The sequence below is a fragment of the Pinus tabuliformis genome, chromosome 3_2 (genome assembly GCF_031772625.1).
Source record: "Pinus tabuliformis cultivar Carrire ecotype Pingquan chromosome 3_2, CPIR1, whole genome shotgun sequence".
NCBI lineage: Eukaryota > Viridiplantae > Streptophyta > Pinopsida > Pinales > Pinaceae > Pinus > Pinus tabuliformis.
In genome coordinates, this window is record NC_142302.1 from 1,152,312,329 (window position 1) to 1,152,326,323 (window position 13,995).

Genomic DNA, 13,995 nt, shown 5'->3' on the forward strand with positions numbered 1-13,995 from the left:
ACAGGGGATACTGTAGGTGAATTAGGACATCTTGTAGAACAACCTGTAGTGGCCTATTTTGAACCCGATTTATGAGAAATTAATGACGAAAGCTAGGAGAATACCAGTACTTGCCTCCCAAACCATCTGACCCATCACAACCATCTCTCTCCATACCTAACCCACCTACCATACAATCAAGAAGGATTAGCACTCATGTTTTCACAAAAAAGACAAAAAGAAAAAGGTTATTATGCTTATTCATGTGCACAGCAATTAAATGTTTGATTAGATCAGATTGCATGCTTAGGTTAGGTAGGATTTCACATGTGTTAGATTAGCATTCTTTTGAAGCAAGGAATCTTAACAAATAGCTAGATGATTTGTTTGTTTTAGGCATCTATTTTAGTCTTTCTTTATTACAGTAGGTAACATTTAAATCCTCTCAATAAGGGTAAAGCTCTCCTTTCTCAGATGGTAATCAAACTTCTTCAAAATCAATATAAGGCTAGTTTGAGAAACCCTAGTGGTCTATCACCCAGCTCAGTAGTGACAAAGAGTGGACCTGTTGCATCTATTTATGTATACAGCACTGTCACCTCCAATTTTGTACGAACCCCGGGTTGATGAAGTAAAGTTGGTAGCCCCAGGAGTTGCAACATTCTTGCTGCAATACTGGTGCTCATCAAAGACCCCCAAGCTCATGTCATGACCTACCATTTATGATGTTTGTCTAACTCTTGGGTCGATGATTCCATTTGATTTCATATTTTTCAGCAAACCCTAATGGGTGATGCAGCTAAATGGTACATCAAGTTACCTTGATGTGCCTTTCAAGATTTCAACGATTTGGTTATGGCTTTTCTTACTCACTTCCAGCTACCGGTTTGATATGAAACTTGTACCCATACCATAATATCTCTAAAACAAAATACTACTACCCACATCTCCGATCACATCCATGAATGGTGACGTCAGCGTCGCTTTATTAAGGTCAAAATCCTTGATGATATTTTAACTTAATGGTTTAGTAAGTCATTCATTAATAAAATCGCCAAAGACATAGCTATGGGTGGTTGTGTAACTGAAGAACAATCCATCACCCATTCTCTGTATCTATATTTGGTATACTTGTAATCTGGCACAATTTATGATCTCTTACATGATGCTCTGCGACGTTCAACTGATATGACACCTTCTAAACCTATGGAGACACCACCCATTGATGGTATTATTGGGTCATTCGCTCAAAATTCTAGTAATTCTTCTTCTGCTTCTACGAACTAAAAATACAATTTGGCTACTGCACCTTCTCCTCCTTCGAATACTTTCAAAAATCTTGGTAAAAATTCCAAGGTGAATGTTGTCCAATCTACCACAATAGAAAAATCCTTGAAAGGGAAAAAGAAGGGTAAAGGTAAGGCTAAACCTGATACTCCAAAACAAGATCCTCCTAAACCATCTACTGATGATGCATCCAAACACAAGCTGAAACATCCTTGTCTTATATGTGATGAAGATATTTATACCAAGGATTGTCCCTGCCATGCTGAAGTTAGTCGTCTATTAAAAGGCACCTCAGGGACGCTGAATGTGTTGAAAGAACCCTTTCCATCACAACAGACTTCATTGGTATATCAACCTCAATCCTCTACATCTTCATATTCTTAAGTTTTTATGAGTGGAATGACACTTGCCACTGTTGCTACTCGATCAAAATATTATTAGACTCTGACCAAACGATTGTGGAAAATGATGCCAATAATACGCCTTCTACTTCCACTTCGTTTAGTTCTAGTATTCTTCATATTGAACAACCTAGTAATGATTCCATTGTCCCACCCCCTAAAGGTGTTCTTTGGAAGTCATCATATAGTCTGAATGAACGAGCTTCTCAGCATTATAATATTGTGGAAGATTTAGCTCAAGCGCCTTCGGCGATGTCAGCTTTGGAAGTCATCCAGACTTTTCCATCATAAAGGAAAGAATTACTATCCTCCATAGGAGGAATTGATGCTACCAATTTGAATCTGATTACATTTGACCACAAGAACCATGTTCCTCATATCTCGCATCAACTTTCCTTCTTGATACAAGTTATTATCAAGGGGAAGACTATTCATAGGACTATTATTGATGAGGGTGCTTATACGTGCATCATGTCTCTTTCATGTTGGAAAGATATTGGCTCTCCACCTCTCAACCATTCCCCCAATACCTTAGAAGCCTTCAATGGTAGAGGTTCATGTCCATATGGTATTCTCAATGACTTGACGATATCATTGGAGAAAAATCGTTAACCTGGAAGTAGAAGTTGTCAACGCCAATCTGAGTTACAATCTTCTAATTGGTCATACCTAGACTCATGAAATGTTTTGCGTATTTTCCACTTTATTCCGAGTGCTCCATTTTCCTCATCAAGGGAAAATAGTCACTATCGATCAACGCTCCTTTTTCTCTTCCAAATCTTCAAATGGTAATGTTCCATATGTTGGGAATACCGATATCCCTTATGAGAGTGTTGGGACAGGTCTCTTTAATGACTCTTCCCTTATGGATACTTTTTCCCTTCCACCTCTGAACGTTGCTTCAATTAACATGATATCGACTTGTCACGATCCTTGGGTCATTTCCTGTCCTGATCAAATTGACATTTTTGGCGATTTTATGCCGCTTGGTCTCGTAGAGAAAGCATATCAGGTTGTCATTTCGAATTATGTGGCAACTTCTGAAATTCATGATCATTCCATTCTGAGTCTAGATGCATATTCGTAATCTCCCTGGCTTAGTTCTTAGGATTCTCCTAATCCTTTGAATGAGACATTTCCGACTATGAAAGTATCACAGAGGTTATGTCTCTTGAGGAAACTCCATGGAATGATGCCCATCATTGTTCCTCATTTCTCCCAAGCCTTAGTGAGATCTCTTCTTGTCTAGAAACCTTTGTTTCTGATGTACTGACTCATCCACTTTAGACACCTATTTTGGTTCATGAAGTGTTTTCCGAAGGAAACATGGGGAACATTTCAGCTACAATTCCTATCAAGATCTCTGTCAAGCCAGGCATTGTCGAAAATATCCATGTTGGTGTTTCTTCTTCTCCAGATGAGATCAAGATTTATACCTCCCTCTTCAAAGAATTATGCGATGTATTTGCTTGGTCATATGAAGAGATGCTTGGCATAGATTTGAGTATAGTAGTACACAAGATTCCTACTTATCCGAATGTGAATCCTATTCGTCAGCGCCTTCATCCCATGCACCCTAGAAAGGCAAATGCCATAAAGGGAGAAGTTGAAAATTTTCTTAAATTTGGTTCCATTCATCTTCTCCATTGACAGATTGGGTCTCGAATATTGTTCTTGTGACTTAAAAACAAGGAACTATCCGCGTTTGTGTTGACTATCATGATATCAATTGGGTATGTCCTAAAGATAATTACATGACTCCATTTATAGATAAAATCATCGACGAATGTGCTGGAAGCAAGATGTTTTCCTTTATGGACAGTTTTTCTTGATACAACCAAATTAACATTCTTCCTGCCGATCAACATAAAACAACTTTCATTTGTCCTTGGGGAACCTTTGCTTACAAAAAACTCCCTTTTGGTCTAAAGAATGTTGATGCTAACTTCCAATGAGTGATGTATTATGCCTTTCATGATATTGAGCATATCGTTCAATGTTATCTCAATGACTTACCAACACATTCTACTAAGTGTCACGACCATCCTAATCACCTTAGAGAGATCTTTCTTCACTGTCGACACTATAATATTTGTTTAAAATATGCATAAGTGTGTCTTTTGTGTCGAATTTAGTCGTCTCTTAGGGTTTTCCATATCCAAGGAAGGCATCCAGATTGATCCCCTTAAGGTGGAGGCCATCATGAATTTTCCCCATCCATCTTCTTTACATGAGTTGCAGAGTTTACAAGGGAGAGAAAACTTCCTTCATTGTTTTGTCCTGATTTACGTTGAACTTGCCAAGGGATTTACTCATTTGTTAAAGAAAGGGATCCCATTCATTTGTGATGAATTTTCTCTAAAGTCCTTCGATGCATTGAAGAATTCCCTCATTAGTGCTCCTTTACTTCATCCCCCAAATTATCATCACAATTATTTCTTGTACTTCATCGCCACCGATAGTATTATTGTTATGGTACATGTTCAAGACAATGATGATGGAGATGAACATGTGATATATTACGTGATTCAAAATATGTTCGATGCCGAAACTCGATATTCCCATGTCAAAAAACTAGCTTTAGCAGATATTCACATTGTTCAACACTTTTGACACTATATTCTCTTACAAAAAACCACTGTGATTTCTAACTACAACCCCATCACATACATTCTGACTTGTCAGTTGTTGGGGGTAAGTATTATAAATGGATCGTTATCTTACAATAATTGAATTTGGAGTTTGTTAAAGCTAAATCGAAGAAATCACTGGTTTTCATAGAGTTAATTTGTGACCTTTCTTCGGCAACCACGTCTACTGCACCCGACAAGCTTGTTCCTAAGAAAACTCTCTTCCTCATTAGTATAGTCAATCCATGGTACAGAGATATCATTAGCTATCTCCAGACCCAAAATTTTTGACGAGAGTTATCCAAATCTGAATGTTGATGCATTTGAGATCAGTCCCAACCTTACCGAATTATTAGAGATACTTTGTATCGTGTTGGTGTTGATTCAATCCTTCGTCAATGTTTAACACTTGAAGAAGTTGAGAGAGTCTTAAATGACTGTCACTTTGGGGCCTGTGGTGGTCACATGTTGGGATATGCGATGGCTCAAAAAATCCTTCGTGTCAGTTATTTCTGGTCTTCGATCTTCAAATATTGCATTTTAGCATTCCAAAAATGTCATGCATGCTAGATTTATGACCGCAAACAGTGTGCCCCACCCACACCCTTGCACCCAGTTATTACCATCGGACCCTTTGCTAAATGGGGTATTGATTTCATGACATGTAACCCTCACTCAGCTGGGGGGCATGGTTATATCATCGTCACCATCGATTATTTCACTAAATGGGCCAAGGCGATTCCCACATATGATTTCGAAGGTAAAATTGTGGCTCAGTTCCTTTTTAATCACGTCATAGCTCAATTTGGTGTCCCTTGTTGGGATGGGGTCCCCTGGGTCAAGTTTGTTAAAATATTGTAAGTCTTAGCATTTTAAGGAGCAAAGTGTGTAGCGCACAGGTTAATAGGAGTCAAGGGGTTTTAGGAACGTCAAAACCCCTTACATTTTGGTATTGTTTTGAGATCCACCCATGGTTTGCGGACCATGGTATTGTAATAGAAAAGAGTATATAAAAGGGTGTATTAGCGCGTCTAAGAAAATGAATGAATGAACATAATTAGATTTCGATATTTTTTGAGTTTATATGATCTTTTTGTGCTTTGGTGAAGGGGAAGGCTGCTATAGCTGAGTGCGCGGAGACCTTGGTAAGTCCACAACTAAGTGCGCGATCCCCTGTAGCTATGTGCACAGGTTCTAAAAATTTTGTATAAGGAAGATCTGAAGTAATAAAGAAGATTTGAAGCAATTCTATGTTTAATTTTGTATATTTATGTATTTTCTGTATTTACGCTCTTGAATGATAGTTATCTATATTTCTGAATTTACTGCTCCATGAATAATTGGACCCATTATTATATGTGATTTTATGTATGATTATACGTTTACGCGAAGTTTATAGATCTCTTTAACCGAAAATCACTTAAGCTCATGAATAAGGGTTCGCGAAGGTCAAATCAAACCTAAAACTGAAGGAAACACGCTAACCCCACATCACATAGCCTTCTGGATGTAGAAACCTCGTTCTACCATCCCACAATACTGCCTCAGGTGAGACTACAACCTACACTATGCGAGTTGATGCCAAAAGGGCCAGTAGTGTATCATTGTGTTGGTTAGTGTAGCTAACTCTAAACCTGGGTCCAATCCCCCTCAAGCTAACAAATGGTTATATTTCTAGGACTGGGGTCTATCTGAGGGATGTGTGATGTGGCGTAAGTGGATACCAACTAAGAAAGAAATCAAGAAGTGGATAGATCAGAATTTGCACAAGTTTGCAGGTCAAGAGAATAGGAATTCGCGCTTGTCAAAAGAAAACTGGTTACAGAGGTATCTCTACACATAAGTACACAAAATTTTATTTTCGACATTCCCTTGCAAGTTACATGAGTGGTTGTCCAAATTAGCAGATAGCGAACCTAATTGGAAGCATGATGATCCTATTGTGTGGACTCCAGAATTGATCAAACATCTTGAAGGATTTGATTATAAGGTTGCAAGGGTTGTTGATTACTAGATTGATAGTATTTTGGGAAGTTTCATTACTAAATTTGCAATAGATACATCAGTGTCCTATAGTGAAGTTGAACAACGATTCTTCATGGGTCTGAGAGATAAGTACTTGAAATCATTAAAAACTTGGATTAAAATTCTTTTGTGTGAAAAGGGGATTATGCCTTTACCTTAATGTTTAATAGGGGTCTGACTAGATCTATGCGAAGTGGAAAGTGATTCAGAGTAGATCTAGAAAAATTTGTCGGAAGTGAATACAATCCCTTATTACGAGAGTCTAAAAGTGAAGAAGAACGAAGTAGCCCTAGTACAACCAAAGGTGCAGTGTAGACTGTAGATCAGGGTACTTTCAGAATTCCACATCCGGCCACTCCACCTCCACCTTCGCCTCTGCCTCATACACCTACACCTTGACCTCCACCTCCACTATTCAGCATCGAAAATACAGTGAAAATGCTTGTATTTAGGGGTCAGGGATCAGAGGACCCCAAACAATTTTGGTTCATCACAAAGGGTGTGTGGAAAGCGCAACAGATCAAAGATGATGATATGAAGAAATTACAACTAGTTACAATGCTATAGGACAGAGTGCTTACCTGGTAAATCAGATACAACACAACTCATCTGGTTTCTTCATTGGCTAACACAAAAGATGCGTTGAATGTGGAATTTATGAAGTCAAAGTCAAAAGCTTAGTGTGTGATCGAGATCAAGCAGAGGGTTAATGAGTCTGCATGGGATATAGATCAGTGACTAAAGTGCTTACTGAGTCAAGCTAACCTTTCAGATGAACAACATAGGGATTGGTATATAGATTCACTATTACCTCACTTAAGATTGGTGTTATCTCAGTAAAAGATTGGGTCTCACGCTGAAGCGTTGGAAATAACGATGAAGCTAGAAGCCTCGCTGATCCCGTATACGAATGTAGGAGTTCAGCAGATCTAGGCGTAGCTAGCAAGCTTGTATATTGAGTTGTAGGTTCTGAAGAAGGGAAAGGAGGTTAAGTTAGAGACACATTCGAAAGTTTGGTGCACGAAATGAAAGGCTAAAGGCCATCATAAGGATCAATGCTCTATATTTATGGACTACATAGTTGTGGAAGGTCCCAACCCGCTAAAGCCTGAGTCTTCAGCTGGATCAATCAATCCTGCAAGTACTTGGTGTAGTATCTGTTAGTTTCAGTGTTTCACACTGTCATCAGTGATCAAAATCTGCTCTTTTGCATTTCATAGTAGGAATCCCATACTAACGAGTTTGCATTCCATTAGGTCATCGATTCACTAATGGTAGGGTTTACTTCAATTTTCCCTCATGATCTGTACTTGGTGATCCTCTTCCATATATTTCAAACATGGCTCATGTTCCCTTTGCAATTAATTTCATTAGGTCTTAAGGTTTGTTCTCATTAGGTTTTAGGATTCCACCATGGTCAAATCCCATAAATACATGCCAATAATGATTAGCAAGGACATGAGGAGGCCAATAATTATTGTTGTTCCTAAGCATTTGATGATGTTTCCAAGCACCTACCGCTACAAAAATCAAGTCATCATGAGCACCAATTCACCTGCAAAAGCAAAAGAGAAACAAGCACTAAAACCCTAAATTCCTCTCCCACTAAGCGAGGGTAGGCTATGGGATCAGAGATATCCGAGTAGAGGAGGCACAAGGGATATCAGAAGGTATGAGGCCATTTCATATCATCAAACATCAGGTCTCCATCATTTGTCGAGAAGTCATTCCAAAGAACAAGCCATTTGCCACACATAAGGGACGGTTTTTCTTCAAACTGTGTTTCTGAGAAAGAAAAGATGAATTTGAAAAAAGTGAGAGAGGTTTTTGTCCATCATAGACCCAAGAATAAAAACCTCTTTCAGTTTGTACACAAGTGTCATATTTTTAGAGAAATGTCAAAAATACAGTTGCCTCAAGAGAGTTGATGCACTTCTGGAGTGACCTTGGGGAAATCAACATTTCTCCTAGATAGGGAGACCAAATGACTTGCTTGATGAGTGAGATGATAACTAGACACAAAGATATTTCCAATGAGCTATCATGACCTCAATGTGGAGTTCAGGAAGACCTCCAAACATTGACTGAAACAACACTCTGCATTTTGGCAGCCTCATTTTGCACATTTTGACCAGTGTTGGGAGATTGGACTTTTGATAGGGAAAATGAACTCCAAATTGAAAAATTCAAGATGTTCGAGAACGTATACTCAACAAGATTTCCAACACACTATCCAACGCTCAATTTTGACGCCGAGAAGGCCTCAAAAAGTGGTCTGCAAAAAGGCGCTACGCTTTGAGAAAGTGGCATTGTGCTTTGAGAGGGTGGCGCTATGCTTTTGGCATTGGCGCTGCGCTTTTGGCAGGAGAGCCAGAAAGGCCTCAAAACTTCAAGAAACCTCAATATTTTCCTCTCTTCCCTTCAATGCAAGTAATTTAACATCCCTTACTACATTTTTGGTTTGCATTTCAAACTTTTTAGCATCATTCCCCATGGCAAGTGTGAAACCCTAAAAATCTCCCTTGGTTATGCCTAAACCCTAAAACCCCCATTGTTCCTCCTATCACCTATCACTACAGCTCTAAACTTTTTCCCTATCCCTTTATCCCTTTATCCCTATTCCATATCATCCCTATCCCTTTATCCCTCTTCCCAAAGGGCAATTTCTCAAACAAGCCAAGCCCTCCCTCTCATTTTATGATTCCTACTCCCTCATTCATTTTCTAGCCCATAAGCTCATCTCTCATCCCCTCATTCCTAAAAAAACTTTCACTCATTCCCTTAATAGAGCTAAACCTTGCAAACATGGACCAAGAAGACCGAGACTATAAGGAGGAGGAAAACACAGGGAGTGACACCTCAACAGGCAGAGCTAGGCAACAAAGAAAAGCACACAAGGGAGGAAGATAGACTCAAAATATTGGCTGAAGTTTCTTTGGCCAACCAAAACACTTTATGGTGGTGCTCCATGCCAAATTTTGGAAAATTTTTAGAACTTTTTACATTTTTGAAATTTTGAAATTCACAACGCAGAAAATTTCCCCAGAAGCGGCGCTGCGCTTTTTCCTGGAGCATAAGATGGAGAAAAAGTTTGTATTTTTGGATTCCAAATGATGAGAACATACACCCTAGAAAGTTTCAAAAGTTTTGGAGCAAATCTGGGTCACCAAAAGGTCTAAAAACTACCAAAAAATGACCTCTCTGCCTCTTTTTGGACACACAGAAGCAGTCTTGGGAGATTCCCGTTTTGAGGGAGAAAATGACCTCCAAATTCCAAAATTCTATTTGTTCTAGAAACTAGACTTGAATACCTTTCCAATGAGCTATCATGGGCTCAATTTCGATAAGGGGAAGGCCTCCAAAAGTAGGTGGAAAGTGGCGCTATGCTTTTGCCCATTTTGCCCCGAAAATCAAAATTTCGCCTGTTTTGACTATGGATTTGTATTTTCTCTCCTCATGGATGATTTCACTCATGTAATTAATTACATGGCATGTAAATGTGATGGTAAAATAGTACTATATGGTAGATTCATTTGTTAGAGGTGGTTTTTAGAGTAATGAATCAATTTCCCTACTTATAGAGGCAAGTTGTTTGACTGCCTATATTCCAGTTCTTAGTTGGGAAATGGTTGAAACTGCCCCTCTTCTCATGGATTCGACCCCTGATGGTCAGGATGAGTAGTTTGATGTCTATATTATGTATTTTCTTTTTCATTAGCAGAGGTTGGACTCACTTGGATGCTCTGAGCTTGATTGTACACCATTGTAAGCAGTTTGGCAAGGAAATTAATAGGAGTTGTAGCTATTTTTATGGGATTCCTATGGTATGGTGATTTTGCATAGTTTATTCTTTTGTTATTAGTTGTTTACATGTTTTATGTATGTCATCATCTATTTCACTACTTCTAACTGAATGATATCAATATATATAGGTAGAATTCATTGTTTGCAGTGTTCTACCTTAGGAAATCATTCAGTGTTCTATGTTTTCTGCTGTTTCAGAAGGACCCATGACTATCACATGCCCTCCTCAGCTCCTCACCGGTCTTAGACACCCCACCTCACTAAATTTCAAGTGCTAAATCCTATACCTACCTTTCCCCATAGAACACCCTTCATTTCTGACCTAATTTCTCGGACCTAAAACTACCTCGCTCCATCTGATCAACAACACCAACAAATTCAATCCAAACCTTTTGAGCTACTATACCTAGCATAAAATCTTGTTCTTGATCCAATCATCTCGACTAAGATTCATAAGGAGAGAGCCCTCTCCCGACCTGGTAGGGCTAGCTACCAAGTTAAGCTTGGTTTGTGGTTACCCTAGAATTGCTTCAATTCAACCTAAGGTCAATCTAGGCAATAACATAGTGGCGACTCGACTGGGGAATGCGTAGTTTTATGTTCCTCAAAAAAATGTATCAAGTTTAGATCTGATTGTTGATGGTTGACAACGATCAGACACCAGAAGGCTGAAATCATTCACCTGGTGACTCTAAATCAATTTCGAGATCAAATTCAAGGACTCCATTAGAGGATGAACCCGACCAGCAAAAACATGAAAGGACAATATGGAAAGATCAGGTATTCAAGTTGGAATTTCATCCAAGACATTATGTTCTTTATTATAAATTATTTCTTCTCTTTTCCTGAGAATGTCAAGAAGGCTTTATGAAATATACTGCATTTGAGACAAGATCCTAGACTTGTATTTGATTCTTTGCCTTTGAAGATTGTGAATACAAAATATTCACCTGCCTTTGATCTTGATCGAGACCCTTCTTCTGAATCTTATGATGACCATCTTCAAACTGATGAGCCTAAAGAGACCAACACTGATTCTACAGCTTCTGTATATACTCCTATACCTTGTAAAATTCCAGATCGATACAAACCACTCATCTTACCTCCTATACTCCATGCTTTCCCAAAAAATCATTACCTATATCTACCAAGATTTGATGGTGAATGTGGCAACATCTATGCTGAGAGACATGTACTGAATTTTGAGTCTTTTCTTGACCTTTTTGAAGTTGATGAATAGAATGTCAGTATTAGGCTTTTTTCTCCTTCTTTGCAAGGCAGAGTCAAGAGTTGGTTCAAAACTCTACCTGATGCAAGTATCTCATATTTCCAGCAATTCGTCAAAGTTTTCCTCGACAAGTGGGTGGTCAGAAAGAACCCTTCCTTGATTCTAGAAGAGTACAACCAGCTGAAAATACAACCAAGGGAGACAGTACAACAGTTTTCTGCCAGATTTAACCAAGTTTATTGTTCGATGCTTGTTAATATAAGACCTTCTCCTGGATCCACTCTCTTGCACTACCTAGATGCCTTTGATCCGGAGATGGAGTTTCAGCTGAGAGAAAGGAACCTTGCAACACTTGAAGAGATGAAAAATAGTGCAGTAGATGTAGAGGATAATATACTGATCAGAAGGGCAAAGTTGAAGGAAGAAGAGATGAAGAACATAGATCTAGAGGAATCGACATCTTTAGAGGTAAAGCTCGACATTTTGGTAAGTGCAGTTGAAGAGATGATGCAAAATATCACCACAAGGAATGAGTATGATGTTCAAGACCATGGCTCGTTCATTGAAGAAGAACAAGTGGCTAATCCAAAACATTTCCTTTCTTATCCCAGTTGTCATAGATCTGATAATGATTTTCTTGTAGATCATCTTGGAGAAGAGAGATCTGTTGATATGACATGTATGCTTGATGGTGTGTTTTATACTGATGATTTCCCTAAGTTTAATCAGTATGATGATGATTATGTTCTCCAAATAGAAGCTAATCTTGTAGACAAATCAACAGCTCGTTTGTGGGAGGTGGAAGTTCACTTTCAGCAGCTCGAATACAGTGATCAGCCATTGCATATCAGCTATGGAAGTGAGGAGGAAAGTGCAGCAAATGTTGAAGTAAGTGAAGGATCTTTGCCTTTTTGTTTTACTTCATTTCAGTTCATCAGAGACAACTTTCATGCAATCAAGAATCAACCGTCGATAAGTTTTGATCTTGACCATCTAGAGGGCAATGGAATCCTTGTTCAAGACTTCTCATATCTAGATTTGCAGCCACCGAATTCCATTGATTGTCAAGTTGCAGATGAAGACTTGGAAGCTGGAGCATATGATCAAATGATGCAAGATGATTTCGTACCATTCTGTTTTGAATCATTTCAGTTTTTGAAGGGAAATTTTCATAGTATATCTTCAAATGAGAAGCCTGTCGAAAATCATGCAATCTCATTGGAACCAATAGAAAATGGGTTGCAACAATTTTTTCAAGTTTTTCACGATCCAATAGCTGATGTGTTGGATGATGTCTGCATTCAAAGTCCTTCTCCATTAGCTAACTGTGAGCTTGAAAAAATTATTGATACAAACTGGATCCAGCAACTGGTTTCTTTGTCATTTTCAGCAGGAGTCTCGTCACAAAGCTCAAATGAAAGTTTGCATTCATGGTATGAGGAGAAGAAAATCAATCCATTGGATTAGCTAAGTCCCAGTGTACATGAATTTCAAGATCCCTATGTAGTGTTTTTGAAGTTAGATAGAGAATCCATATTATTCAATCTAGGAAAATTTGGATCCATTTACAAGTTTTCATGGGAGTTGCCTTTCAGTAGTTCTCTCTTGTTGTTCATAAGAAAGCACTTGCAGAGAATTAAAATAGCAGCCAGAATTCTTACCTGGTTGCAATGGTTGTTTCATTTCACTTGATCAGGTGAGGAATGGATCACTTAGAGTAGGGTGTGATTAATAAGCTCACAGAAGTGAGCATGGTTCAGTCAGTTTCAGAGTTAGTTTGTGTCGTTAAGTCGTCAATTTTCAGTCATGTATTTCAGATTGAGATTTTGTTTTACTCCATGCCCAATGGATAAGGCTACTTGGTCTACAATGTTCTTGGCACCTCCAAGGAGCTACCATCCCCATTGGAGCCAATTTTAGTGTCAGTGTTTCACACTGCCATCAATGATCAAAATATGCTCTTTTTCATTTCATAGTAGGAGTCCCATACTGATGAGTTTGCATTCCATTAGGTCATGGATTCACTGATGGTAGGATTAACTTCAATTTTCCCTCATGATCCATACTTGGTGATTGTCTTCCATATATTTCAGACATGGCTCATGTTCCCTTTGCAATTCATTTCATTAGGTCTTAGGGTTTGGTCTCATTAGGTTTTAGGGTTCCAACATGGTCAAATCCAATAATTACATGCCAATAATGATTTTTGTTCCTAAGCATCTGATGATGTTTCCAAGCACTTGTCGCTGCAAAAATCAAGTCATCATGAGCACCAATTCACCTGCAAAAGCAAAAGAGAAACAAGCACTAAAACCCTAAATTCCTCTCCCACTGAGCTAGGGTTGGCTATGGGATCAAAGATATCTGAGCAGAGGAGGCATAAGGGATATCAGAAGGTATGAGACCATTTCATATCATCAAACATCAGGTCTCCATCATTTGTCGAGAAGTCATTCCAAGGAACAAGCCATTCACCACATATAAGGGACGGTTTTTCTTCAAACTGTGTTTCTGAGAAAGAAAAGATAAATTTGACAAAAGTGAGAGAGGTTTTTGTCTATCATAGACCCAATAATAAAAACCTCCTTCATTTTGTACACAGGTATCATGGTTTTAGAGAAATGTCAAAAATACAGTTGCC